At 33.1% G+C, this 15019-nt stretch overlaps 1 protein-coding gene across 1 annotated transcript in view; it reads left to right on the forward strand.

Moving 5' to 3' along the window:
* Positions 1–15019, forward strand: part of LOC126885220 (MMS19 nucleotide excision repair protein homolog) — a 99505-nt gene that overhangs the window by 37881 nt on the left and 46605 nt on the right. The gene's annotated exons all lie outside the window — the stretch shown is intronic.

The following is a 15019-nucleotide window of genomic DNA, read 5'->3' on the forward strand; positions in this document are numbered from 1 at the left end:
TGAGATTCCACACCGAAAGCAAGACTCTAAATACGTATAAAATACTACACTGGGATAACGTAGGTTTCACTAGCGGTATTGTTCTATGTAGTATCCAGTGGCGCAGCTGACAGGCCCGCAAGGCGGGGGGCATATTTACAAATGCTCCTATGCTATGGCACCAGAGTGCCGAAATCGGTTAGCCTTTGAAATACACTATTACACTACAAACCCTCATTGATTTCGGCACCTATTAAATTACATATAAGACTTCTATTAAATTTTGGTGTCTAAGTTTTTATTGCAATTAATATTATTGTAAGTATTGTGTACTTCAATTTATTGTATTCAAATAGAAATGTCGAAACTGTATGGTGGCTCCTGACTTCTGAGCCGCCCTGGATACTTAGGGGTGGTTACCCCGACTATGAGGGTTGATAGTAAATATCGTAGAGGGTAGTAAATATCGTTCGTAGTTAATACATTTATTTACACGTTAAGTATATCACAGAAAGTAACTGGTGGTATAGTATTTACTTGAATTCGATGTTACCCGCTGGAATCTCAACTACTAATTGATTTATCTGTTCCCGTAAAAGTATAATTAAAGGTCGATTGTTGTTTATTTACTGTTTTGGTAAGCCAAGGTGAAAGTGATTCAAAAGTGCTGACTGTTAATAAACACCCACTGAATATTATTGCAACTCGACCTTGTATCAAATACTAGCATGCATCGATGCAAAAACTAGGTTAATCGTATTTATTAAAAACAAACATTACCACGGGCATTTAATTATTAAAAGGTTTATTTTTAATATGATGTTTACTGAGATGCTGTGTATCCCAATTCATCTTCCCCTTCCCCCGAAAATTTTCTGACTACGGAAAAGGAAGAAAATTTTCTAATAGTACCACTAATTGCTTGCTGCGTTTTACGAAGTACAATATATACATTTTTCCTATAAATACTAATTAAATACAAAAAATAAAAGTGAAAATGTTCGTTATCTACACTGTTCCCGTTTCACTTGTCACTCACGGTGTTCTCGGATTGTAAGCATATAATCTATTCTTATGTATTTCCTTGATTTTATTGTTTTCCGATCTGATCTTACAATTAACATTATTTACCTCTGTTATTGTGAAAGGGCCTACATAAAGACTATCAAACTTACCATTCTCTTCCCTTTTTACCAGGACTAGGTCTCCTATTTTAAAGTGTTTTGGTGTTGCTTTGAGCTTATTCTTTTCTTGTCGCTCTTTTTTGTGCTTTAGTAAGAAGGTTGTAGCTCTCTCGTGTGCGCTTTGTAGTTTGTAACGTAACTCATTGTAGTAAGCATCTATATTGTAACATGGTTGAATCTCCTGTGTAAGGTCTTCTGGTAGGTTAACCTTCCTGCCATATAACAGTTCAAACGGTGTGTAACCATGATACGCGTTAGGGGTTGTATTGTAGCAGTATGTGAACATCCTGCAACACACATCCCAATTTTCTCTGTCTTCGTCTATGAATGCTCTTACGTATTCGTTTAATGTTCTGTGCAGTTTTTCGCTAGCTCCAATGGCATTCCTTCCGCTATGTATGCTACCTTCAACTGTTCCGCTAATTCCTCTACTTCGGATGCGTACACTGCTGCATCTTTGTTTCCTTGCCTTTTCTTTGCTAACTTGTCTATTATCGTTTTCGGATTGTCGCCTCTTAATTCCTTCTTCAGTGCCGCTGCTATAAGTGGGATCGTATCCTCTGTAGTTATCAGGTTTCTAGCCTTATTAGTCAATCTTGTTTTTATTAATGTTATTGCTGTTTCTTCATGTCCTTCTGCTATTTTTCCAAGTAACTCTAATGCGTCTAAAAATGGTTGTAATTTCCCTGCGCTTCCATCAAACTCGTTGGGCAATACCTTGCTTGCAATATTCAAAAATTCGTTGATTGTCAGAGCCATGTTTAATATTTTTATATCTTGTTTTATGTCGCTTTTTCCCTCTTTTATTTCCTCGTCAATTTTTTCCCCTATCTCCTCGTCACTTTTTTCCTCTTCTACTTCTTCGTCGCTTTGTTCTTCCTCTATTTCCTTGTCGATTGGTTGGTGTATTGAACTTGGAACTACTGTCCTTAAGTTTACAGCTTGAAATGAGCGTATAACTTTGTCTCTTATTTTTCCGAAATATTTGTTGCACGCTTCTCTTTGTTTGTCCGATAGCGCATGTATCGATGCAAAAACTAGGTTAATCGTATTTATTAAAAACAAACATTACCACGGGCATTTAATTATTAAAAGGTTTATTTTTAATATGATGTTTACTGAGATGCTGTGTATCCCAATTCAACTGCAATAAACCTAGGATACTTTTTGACCCTAACCCGAGAAACAAATAAAATAAAAATTAAAAAAAAACGCCAATGAATAAAAAACAAATAAATATTTTTTATTTTTATTTATTTATAAGTAAGATATAATTACTCGTATATAGTGCGTCCATAAAGTAACGCATAAATTCATTATTAACTAAATAAACAACATTATTAGAAACTAATAAAACAGGTCGATTTTTGATTTTAATTTATGAATTTTTGGCATATATATCATACTAGCGACGTCATCCGTCTGAACGTGATGACGTTATTGATGATTTTTTCAATAAGAATAGGGATTGTGTGATAGCTCATTTGAAAGGCAATTCAATTCTCTATTCAGTAATATAAACATTAACATAATTATTTATACAGGGTATTCAAAAACAATTTTTTAATTAAATTGATTGACACAAAAAGAAGACTTTGCGTAGTTTATTTAATTCAAAATTCATTTTACTGCTGTCAGAAAACAGAAATAAAATATTTATTTAAAATATAAACATTATTTTTGCTTAAATTCAATGTTTAAGCTGCCACCCACCTGCCTTTTGACAGTTTGAACATTTGATTTAAGCCAAAGGCAATGTTTATTTGCCAAATAAAAAAATGTATTTCTGTTTTATGACAGCAGTAAAATTTATTTTTAATTAAATAAATTACGCACATTTGTCTTTTCGTGTCAATTAATTTAATATAAAAAAAATTGGACACCTTGTATAAATAATTATGTTAATCTTTATATTATTGAATAGAGAATGAAATTGCCTTTCAAATGAGCTAGCACACGACCCCTATTCTCCTTTAAATCTTTTAAAAAATCATCGATTACATCATCACGTCCAGAGACGTCATGACGTCACTAGTATGATACATATGCCAAATATCATAAGTGAAAATCAGAAGTCGACCTGTTTCGGTAATTTCTAATAATGTTGTTTATTTAGTTAATAATGAATTTATGCGATACTTTATGGACGCACTGTATACGACTAGTTATATCTGTACCTATAAATAAATAAAAATAAAAACTATTTATTTTTTTTTTATTCAAAGGCTTTTTTATAATTTTTGTTTTATTTGTTTCTCGGGTTAGGGTCAAAAAACACATTCTTAAATATTTAAGGTTTATTGCAGTTTAGACATTTCTGTTAAAAATTTCGACATTTCTATGAAAAAAAATAAAAGTAAAGCAACAAAATGTACCTACAGGGTGAGTTTTTAGTGCGGGATCGGTCGATAACTCCATTATGGTATAAAATATCGAGATAAGTTATTTAAAAAAAATGTAGGCAATGATATTCTCCACGCTTGGAAAATATGTCCATTTCTACAGGGTGATCAGTAACTGCGTGGTATATCAAACATATAATTTTTTAAATAGGACACCCTATATATTTTTTCATATTTATATTCCCCTCATAATTCTTGTTCATATAATATATGGTTTTGCATTACTATACATGGTATTTAACAAGTTATGACCACTTTTATTTCGAAATCACTATGAGATTAACACCCTGTATATAAAGAAGTAATTCGTAGACAATAATTTGTTTTATGTAATAAGATAAACAATATACTGTAGTTTTTAAATTAAGTCCAATTCACATTATTGACGAATATTTGTATACAGGGTGAACTACAAAACCAAATTACGATTTTCTCTATTTTTTTAAATGGATCACCCTATATTTTATTTTTCAACATTATTGTATTTAATATACTCTTTCATTTTTTTATAGCATTCCCTATATCTAAACTGATTACTTTCCGAGATATTTTTAGTTTTCTTCAAATTTCGGGAATACATTCAATTTTTTGTAGAAATAAGTTAGTATTGAGTGATAATTAAACAAAATTATTTTTATTAGATAAATAACTAACACAAAATATAAACCATAGCAATATGCAGTGAATATACCAATAAATGTGATATTAAGAAATTATCATATTTCCCTAATATACAAGAATCGTAAATTTCCTACAAAAAAAAACTTTGTATTGTATATGTTACAGTTCAAGTTGATTCTCAGTTAGAGTCGACTCCAACTAGTTGGAGTCAACTCCAACTGAAACGAGCAGTAAAAGTTGATTTTAAAAATTTAAATCAACTTGTACTAGTTGGAGTTGATTCTTCCTGGATCGATTCAGTAAATGTTGATTATACGTGTTTGGGAAAGTATGCAACGTATTTTAGTATTTTAGTTTATTAGTTTTTTATAGTTAGGCATATGACTACTTAATTATGTAATAGCAAATACCCTCTTAGTTTTCTTATAATAAATATATACATAGTTTAACTTCATTTTACATAATAGATTTTATAGTTAAATCCTTCTTTTCTACACCCCTGGCTGTTCATAAAAATGTTTTCTTGTTGAAAGAGAGAACGCACTCACTTTGACAAAAGGGGATCAAAGTTTGCTTGGCACATGTATCAGGCTAGAAAGTGTTTCAAGGAACCACATGTGTTTTCTTTACCCCGAAAGGGCGGTACCTGAACCTTGCCAAGGAACAAGGAAGACAAAACTCAACTCAGTACGAATTTACCATTTGAACGAACTACATCGCTTTAGCTTATAAAAGGGCGGCCGTCGACCACGCGGAGATGGGGTCCACTAATGAAGACGCGATCCAACTACATTCATTTTAAAGGTAGGTGCGATATTTTCTCTAACATTGATACAATTTATGAACATATAGCCAGGTCAACTTTTCACATTTGCGTACAAACACACATTTATTCATTTTTGCTATACTAAATGCACATATATATCTTTTCTCTACAAATCTAAACAGTCCATTGTCTTTACTACATAATTAATTAAACCCAGCGACCAAAATCATCAATCAGAAGACATTAGACGCTTCATTTTGGTCCTTCGAGCCGGATTTTCATTTTTTAATTAATTAATATAGTTATTTCATCCTTTGTTTTACTTCATTAATATTTTAATATCAATTAAACGGTCCTTCGAAAAATCTATTCATATTTCAATTACATCTATTTAATTTACATAATTAAGTGTGTTCATACTGTTTAACAATTTTATTTGATTACATTACATAATATAATATTAATTTACATAATATTTGATTATATAAACATTTTGATTTTTCTATTATTATATTTATCATTCATTGTTTAATAATACAACATTGGTTATTATTTATTGTGCTATATGATTTTAAGTGATTATTTTTTATTCAATCTGGTATTATACGCATACTTTTTCTTACACGTTCTTCTTCTTAAATTATTTGGATTCTATCTGTACCTGTTTCGTTATAATATTATTATATTAGTTCTATTGGCAATAATATTATTACTCATTTGCGATTATTTGTGTCTCACATCAAATAGTATAATTTGTCTTATTCAATTCTAGAGCATTTATTCATTTTTCGTTGGTTTGCGTTGTTTAATTTTGACTGCATTGTCGCTTTACGTACGTTCTTACTTCTTATCTCGCAATGTTGAGCAGAATAAACACCTCCAATTCTTCGCTCCAAGCAGCACACCCTAGATTGAAACAGACACTCAAATTCAAGCAGCAAGTCAATATTTTTGAATTATTCGTAGACGGGCAGATAAATTCGAAACCATTTTTATTGAAATTTTCACACATCGCACCGCTTCATCTCAATTTAATTCGTTCAGTTTTGTTCTACTCATTCTATTTGTACCCAATCCTTTTTCTCATTATTTCTACTTTCTACGTTCTTCGTAATCTCGTTAACTCTAGCCTTTGGTGCCACATATCACCCTATGGTTACTATTCAAGGTGTTAAATAATGTTTCTTTTGTTTTGGTTTTCACAATTTTATATACAGACAGGTTCGTCTTTTGTTTGACTAAAAGGCCTTAAGATCATTTCGCGTTGGTTAAACAACATAATTTCTATGTAGACTGCTTCATTTCACCTTACTCATTCATTCATGCATTCATTCGTTTCACAGTAAGGGTTGCAAATCATCGTCTCACACTTCTCTTCGTTTTAACCAACCTGCAAATGAATTTTGCTTCTTAGTTAACCGCTTCTTCAAACATTATATCAAGTGAGAACCACAACTTTGTATTAGATATGTCTCAAACCACTCAGTTCAGTTAGCTCAGACTTTTCTAGTAAACTCTTGTTCTTCATACAACCACGTCCTATAGGCAATCTTATAGTTGCTGAATTGGTTCTTCTTCTGTTACATTCTGATCGAATTCTTTGCGAACCAAATCAACTTGTGGCCTTAGAAACGATTTTCGGTAATGTTCTATAGGAGCGAGTCCATATGGCTCTTTTAATTTCTTTTTACTTCACATTTACACTTGCTTTTTGCACTTTGCTTCTACAAAGGTTTCAGAAAGTCGAAAACATATCTAAATCTGCAGTTTTTGTCCCAGCACAATCAAGTTTATGAGGCTATTTTCTAAGTTATTTATTTACTTTACCAGAGACAACACCAAGTTTTTATGGTACTCTATAATTTCGACAACATAATTTATTTTATTTTCTTTTCGATACATACTCACTTACTTTCCGGCATATAGTCGTTTTGTATGCTAGGAAACCCTTTCAGGAAATCTCATAGAGAAACATGTCGGGTCTAAGAATCATTTAAGTTCTTCCCAGCATATGACACCGTTTCCTGAATACGATTTTAAGGTGTCCACTTACTTAGTTACTTAATTACTTATTTACACAGCTCCTTGCGCAGCTTTTTATACAACAAATTATTAAATTCGTTACTTACATCCAAAATTCGTTCTCGCTTCGACGTTCATCTACGTAATATGACGTTCGAGGTGTGTCTCTACATACCACTTTTATACTAGTCCTCAAAGGGCATTTCCTCTGTTACTTGATTTTCGATATTTTCATTACTTCTTCATCTGCAACATAAATCAAAGGTATCGATAAATTAACGTTAACAAGGAATTTTGGAACTATTCGAGAGTTCTCTGGAGATCGGCTCCTTGTAAACCGCTCCAAGAATATTCTCCACGTGTCTGCATCAAGTCACGTCTTCATATTTTCTTACTTAACAAAACTCCAAGAGTTTTCGTTTACTACAGGATCACATTCTCCTACGCCGTCACCAACACTATCGCTACTTTCTACATTCATGACGGTTTGCTAGGAAGTGATTCTCTTTCATCTACTCGCTCTCTACAGTTAGAGCTTATTCAGCTTCTAAAGCTCGATGATTCGCAGCAAGCAACCATCTAAATCTACCCCGGGGTACTCAGCGACTTTGGTTCAGATAATTTGACACTTTTCTCTTTTCGTTTGCCAAGGAGGAATTCGTCCATTATCAAGGTACTTTCCTGGAATGGAGCCGTACGACTGACGTCTTTTCTTTTTTTATCCTCTTGGCTTATTTCTCAGTGTCTTTTACTGGCCAAATGTCTGCTACAACAATATTATCTATATTAACATGTCAGATTGTACTTGTATGTGCTAAATTTCTAGTGTCTTCTTTTACATGATCACCAATAGCAGGATTGGAGCTCTTGGCACTCATAATGTCCATGTCACATTTTGTCAACGAGTTTTTCGTCCAATCTTCACGTTTGGTCAAATTTCACAATTGTTTACTTAGCTTAATTATTTTCTTGCCAATCATAAGCCACATACAAGGACTGATCTCATGTTTTTCTCGGCATTAAATGTTATCTCATCAAAACCTCGCAGCTTGTGTTAGTCGTGGTTGGTCACCGGCACAACTGTTACAGGTTTTCCCTACAATTGGCAGTTTTCTACCGTGGTCCACGTCGAAATATCACTTTATTATTACTTATCGGCTATCGTCGAACACTTTCTTTCTAATACCTACGACCCCTCGTAGAGCTTTCGACGCGGTTCTTCTTCTTTCTTTCGTATCCCACGGTTATCTGTCAATCAATAGAAATTTATATAGGAAAAAATGGTCTTATTTTGACAATCGATTGGATCAGATATCTTTTTCGGTTAACGGCGTCCGACGCGCTTGTTCATCCATGTATGGCAACCTCAGACGTTCGGTGGTCAAAATACGCCCACAGCTTATCTGGCAATCAATATTTCGTCCTTACGGTATTATCCTGACAATCGATTGGATCAGATATCTTTTTCGGTTAACGGCGTCCGACGCGCTTGTTCATCCATGCATGGCAACCTCAGACGTTCGATGGTCAAGGTATGCTTACGGAGTCATATTTCGTTTTCAGTGCATTCCTGTACTATACTACCTGTTTCATTACTTTTCTTTTATTACTATTCTTTTATTACTTTTACTATTGTAACTCTTTTACTATTTTTACTATTCTATATCTTTTACCATTTTTTTATTCTATCTCTTTACTACGTTATATTCTATCTCTTCATGTTCATCTTTATACTTATACTTCCAATCGTTCTTAAAAACATTCGTTTTTGGAGGGGGAGAATGTTTGGGAAAGTATGCAACGTATTTTAGTATTTTAGTTTATTAGTTTTTTATAGTTAGGCATATGACTACTTAATTATGTAATAGCAAATACCCTCTTAGTTTTCTTATAATAAATATATACATAGTTTAACTTCATTTTACATAATAGATTTTATAGTTAAATCCTTCTTTTCTACACCCCTGGCTGTTCATAAAAATGTTTTCTTGTTGAAAGAGAGAACGCACTCACTTTGACAAAAGGGGATCAAAGTTTGCTTGGCACATGTATCAGGCTAGAAAGTGTTTCAAGGAACCACATGTGTTTTCTTTACCCCGAAAGGGCGGTACCTGAACCTTGCCAAGGAACAAGGAAGACAAAACTCAACTCAGTACGAATTTACCATTTGAACGAACTACATCGCTTTAGCTTATAAAAGGGCGGCCGTCGACCACGCGGAGATGGGGTCCACTAATGAAGACGCGATCCAACTACATTCATTTTAAAGGTAGGTGCGATATTTTCTCTAACATTGATACAATTTATGAACATATAGCCAGGTCAACTTTTCACATTTGCGTACAAACACACATTTATTCATTTTTGCTATACTAAATGCACATATATATCTTTTCTCTACAAATCTAAACAGTCCATTGTCTTTACTACATAATTAATTAAACCCAGCGACCAAAATCATCAATCAGAAGACATTAGACGCTTCAATACGAGAATCTCAAGTGCATTTTTGATGAGTTTGCGTTTCTTTGTCTTGTCCGTTTTAACTACTTATTAGTAGAGTTTGTAACGTCGTCCCCGTTAGGTTAATTATTCTGATTCGATTTTTTGCACAAACTTACTCAAAGAAATACATCCTTATAACAAATACACAGGGTGTCACGCGGTACCGTGGTCGAAAAATTTTTTAACCAATTTTTGTTAAATTCACAAAAATAATTTTTATCTACTTTATCTCATATTATGTAAGTAAAGGTTTTATTGTGTGAAAATTGTAAATATAGATAGCAGTACATGAAGGGCTTAAAGTGTGTCTGAAGTAACAATGTATTTTAAATGGCTTTTAATTTTTCGCACTGTTTTTTAGCACACTTTCATATAATTAAACATCCTTAACTTTCGCCTTCGGGAGGAAATCAGACTCGCCCTTGCAACGGCAACTGAAATGCTCACAAAACAGCGACCACGGAAGCAAAGATGGATGACAGAGGAAATATTGGATTTAATGGATAAAAGAAGAAAATTCAAACAGCACAAAGCAATGTACAAAGCAGTAAATAGAACCATTAAACAAAAAATAAAAATTGCAAAAGAAAAATGGATAACAGAACAAAAGAAATCGAAAACTTATATAAAAAAAACATGATGACTTCCATCTGTATAAGAAACTCCGAAATTCACAAGCACGACATATTCAAAAAGACTAAATAATCTAATCAACGCAGAAGGCAAAGTGATTTCAAGCCCTGAAGAACAAATAAACATGTGGGAAGACTAACGACGAAGGTCTTCCAATACTGAAGTCCGAACTGGAATATGCTCTACGTCAACTAAAAAACAACAAATCTGTAGAAAAAGATGAAAAACCAACTGAGCTGTTGAAGTTAATCAACGAGAAAACTTAGACCTTCTTCTTGGACTATTTAATAATGTTTAAAATACAGGGACTATCCCTAAAATATGGCTTGAATCAGTCTTCATACCACTACCTAATAGGCCTTGGGCCCGCATATACAATTATTATTTATGACCACACCGTTGAAACTTTTTGTACTTGTTATTTGGGTGGAGTCGGACAAATTTTGAGCTTGGCGCATTATGGTAGTGGGGCGTTTGTCTGTCAAGCGGTGACGAAGTTGTCAATTTTATGCAAGAAAAAAATTTATTACCACATTGGTCATTCTATTTTAATCAATGGATTTTATCATATAAACAACGAAAACAATTTTGTCGGACAAAAATATTGGGGCATATGACGCGTCGGACACGCTAAATATGTCAAATTTATGAAAATAATAAATTTATTACCACATCGGTAATTTTAACGGTATCTATCATAAAACCTTTTTACAATAATGTGGTAACCTTGTCGGACAATTTTCACGGGGCATATGCGCAGTCGGACGCACCGAAGATGTCAATTTCCTGAAAATTTTTTATTTATTACCACAGATGTCATTTTTATTTTGTAGTGTTCTTTTACATGTGTAATGCATATTGGATCACTTGTCGGACAAAAATAATGGGGCGTTTTGGTACAATTAAAAGAAGAAGTAATTTTTATGCATACAGGGTGTTTGGTAAAGAATGGGCCATAGCTTAACCTCAGGTTCCTGAGGTTAAAATAGGCCGATTTAAGCTAACTTACCTTAGTACAAAGTTTATAATAGCCGAGATACAGGGTGTCAAAGTTAAACTTTTTTTTTATTTATTATTTAATATTTCCTGATAGGTATGAAATAACAACATGAAATTTTATATTTGGGGGTTTCTTGGGTCTAGAAATCTAAATTCCTTACCAAAAATTATGCATTGCCCAGAGGGCGCCACATATGCCTTTCAGCACTCATTTATTACGTTCAATTTTTTTTATCCCTCACTCTGTATAATTTTGACATTAAAATTTTTATTTTCCTATTAGTTTTACTTAATAAAGGTATACTTCTTTCATCTTCCTAAACTCAACCGTTTTCGAGATAAACGCATTTTAAATATGCGATACACCATCATTTTTAGCATAATATCATTGAAGTTACACCCGAAAAATAACTTAAAATTTATGAAAATAATAAATTTATTACCACATGGATAATTTTAACGGTATCTACCATAAAACCTTTTTACAATAATGTGGTAACCTTGTCGGACAATTTTCACGGGGCATATGCGCAGTCGGACCCGCCGAAAATGTCAATCTCCTGAAATTTTTTTATTTATTACCACAGATGTTATTTTTATTTTGTACTGTTTTTTTACATGTGTAATGCATATTGGATCACTTGTCGGACAAAAATAATGGGGCGTTTTGGTACAATTTAAAAAAAATTAATTTTTATACATTTTTGGCTTCATATTAAATTACGTATTTTTCGGCTCATATTACCCGTATGCGCGCCAATGGTGAATATTAAATTCTTAACTGTAGTTAAAAATGTGCAATAACTACCTCTTAAAACCCACCAAATTTCATTTGCATATCTCAACTGGTTTTAAAGCAATAAATAAATCGTCAGTTTGTCAGAAAAACTTCAACACCCCCTATCTCGGAAACGATGCATTTGTGGACATACGTTTTTCTCGTAAAGCAAACTGACTTTATTTTGTCATGCACAATTACTCCTTAAAGTTTGCCATTTAAAAACACACTTTGTCTATGAAAAACATGGCTAGTTATTAAAGTCCTTAACTTTTTTATTATCCAACATAAACGAATGAATGAAAAAACTGAATGTTGAGAAGGAATGAGGCTATAGTTAGGTTTTAATTTTAGTATTTTATAGATGCTAGAATATTCCACGGGGTGATGCGAACTTTGAGAAAAAACATTTTTCCCTTTTTAAATAGAAATTGAATAAAATTTCTGAGATCGGTAACTTTTGAATGGTATATACAATTTTCAAAATTACAATGGGATAAGACAGGGAGATTCCCTGAGTCCTCTGTTGTTCAACCTGATCATGGACGAAATAATAAAAAAAGTAAGAACAAAAAAAGAATACCAAATGGGAGAAAAACCACTTAAAATAATCTGCTGTGCAGACGACGCAATACTAATCTCTCAAAGTGAAGATGATTTACAACGTTTGCTGCACGAATTTAATATAACCGCTAGAAAATTTAACATGTAAATTTACCTAAAAAAGACTAAATGCATGGTTATATCAGCAGATCTAATAAGGTGTAAATTAGAGCTGGAGGGTCAAATAATAGAACAAGTCATGGAGTTTAAATATCTAGGCATCACACTATGCAGCTACGGAAAGCTCGAAACAAAAGTGGAAGATCAGGTGAATAAAGCAAACAGAGCCGCAGGTTGCCTGAATGAAACAATATAGAGAAATAAAAACATCAGAAAAGAAGTGAAAGGCAGAATTTACAAAAGAGTCATCAGACCAATAATGACATACGCGGCAGAAACACAACCTGATACAGAAAGGACAAAAAGAATGCTATAGAAACAGCAGAGATGAAAACATTGCGAAAAATCGATGGTAAGACGCTGTGGGATAGAGCTAGAAGTGCAGATATATGAAGGAGATGCAAGGTGGACAACATTAATAACTGGGTGAAACAGAGGTGTAACCAGGATGATCCTAAGGGGGAGTTACGTCTACTTGAAGGTCTCTGGGGGTATGGAATAATAATTGTGTTAAGCGTATAGAGCTCAAAGTACATCCAAAAGGGGGGTTATAACCCCCAAAACCACCCCCTGGTTACGCCTATGGGGTGAAAAGCAGAAGAGTAGAATGGAACGACCACATAAGCCGAATGACAACAAATAGAGTAGTAAGGACGGTCACAGAAGGTTCCCCAATAGGAAGACGATCAGTGGGAAGACCACGAAAAAGGTGGAATGACAACTTACTGGAGGCACATTGAAAAACAGACAGAGTAATGTCTATATAAAAGGAAGAAGAAGAAGAAGAGAAGAATTTTCAAAATTAAACATGCTTTGGAAAGGTAATGTTCAGTGCTAAAGGAAGCTGTAAAGTCGGACTTAAATTTTCTAAATTTTTGGGAGTTTTGGGGACGAGAACGAAAAACAGACTCTAAATGGGACGTAAAATCCACACCCTTGGACCAAAATGGATGGTTGACATATATCTCTTTTCCTATATTTTAAGATTAGATTTGGCCCAATTTTTTCAATTCAGTCACATTTAGAAAATCGAAAATTTCTTGTATAATATAGTGTCACATGTACGGGAACAGCCGTTCTCTGGGATATAAAAAAATAATAAGCATCAAGGAGACCAAAACGAACTATAAACAATTTTTCTCGGTTAGTTCTACATAGATCAAACTGAAAATTTGTAGAAATACACCTTATAATATTTATAAGGACGTAACGTAGAGAACATTCCTTCTTCTTCTTCTTTCTCATAATCCTTAGTGCCCTTCAGGGCGTCGGATGTCGGGTTCCGCCTTGTAGAGAACATTCTAAAATTTTAAAAAAAATTTCCGAAATTTTCCCTCTTGTCGAAAAATCTTTTTGGAAAATTTTGTGTACAATTCTTTGTCATGCCCTTTTAAGTGTAGTACTTAGCGTGTGTACCAATTTTTAGCTAAATCGATTCAAAAGTAACCGAGAAACACTGTTTTAAATTTTTTTTTGATAATACCTCTTCGTCGATAGCCTAAAAGAATTAAGATTTCTGTTATTTTGCCCCAACATTTTTGTCAGACAATTATATTTTTTGTTTAAGAATATAATTACTTGTAACCTACTACTTTTGTCGGAAAAATGGTTGTAAAGATAAGGGATGCACGAACCCAGCATAATTTGAAAGTATACTTTACTAATAAAAATAAATTTTTTGTCCGACTGTCGAGTTGCCCCAATATTTTTGTCCGACACTTTGATTTTTTGATTAAGAATATAATTACTTATAACCTACTAATGTTGTCGGAAAAATGGTTTTAAAGGTAAGGGTTGCACGAACCCAGAAAGGTTTAAAAGACAGTTTATTAATAAAAATTAAATTTTTTGTCCGACTTTGGATTTGACCCAATATTTTTGTCGGACACTTAGATTTTTTGATTTGGAATATAACTACTTACAACCTGATACTTGTATCGGAAATTTTTTTTTATTTCGAGAAAAAAAACTACAGAACGATGTTTGTCGTTGTTCAAGGAGTATGTACACAAATTATCAGATCACAATTTTTCTAAAATTTTCCCTCTTGTCCGAAATTTTTTTGGGAAAATTTTGGGTACAGCGCTACGTCATACCCTTTTAAATGTTTTACTTAGTGTGTGTACCAATTTTCAGCTAAATCGATTCAAAAATAACCGAAAAAATCTGTTTTAAAATATTTTTGGATAATACCTCCTCGTCCATAGCCTAAAAGAATTAAGTTTCCTGTTGGTTTGCCCAAACATTTTTGTCAGACAATTACATTTTTTGTTTAAGAGTATAATTACTTGTATCCTACTACTTTTGTCGGAAAAATGGTTGTAAAGATAAGGGATGCACGAACCCAGAATAGTTTAAAAGTATAGTTTATTAATAAAAATTAAATTTTTTGTCCGACTTTGGATGT

This window comes from Diabrotica virgifera, chromosome 5 (assembly GCF_917563875.1).
Source record: "Diabrotica virgifera virgifera chromosome 5, PGI_DIABVI_V3a".
In the NCBI taxonomy this organism is placed as follows: Eukaryota; Metazoa; Arthropoda; class Insecta; order Coleoptera; family Chrysomelidae; genus Diabrotica; species Diabrotica virgifera.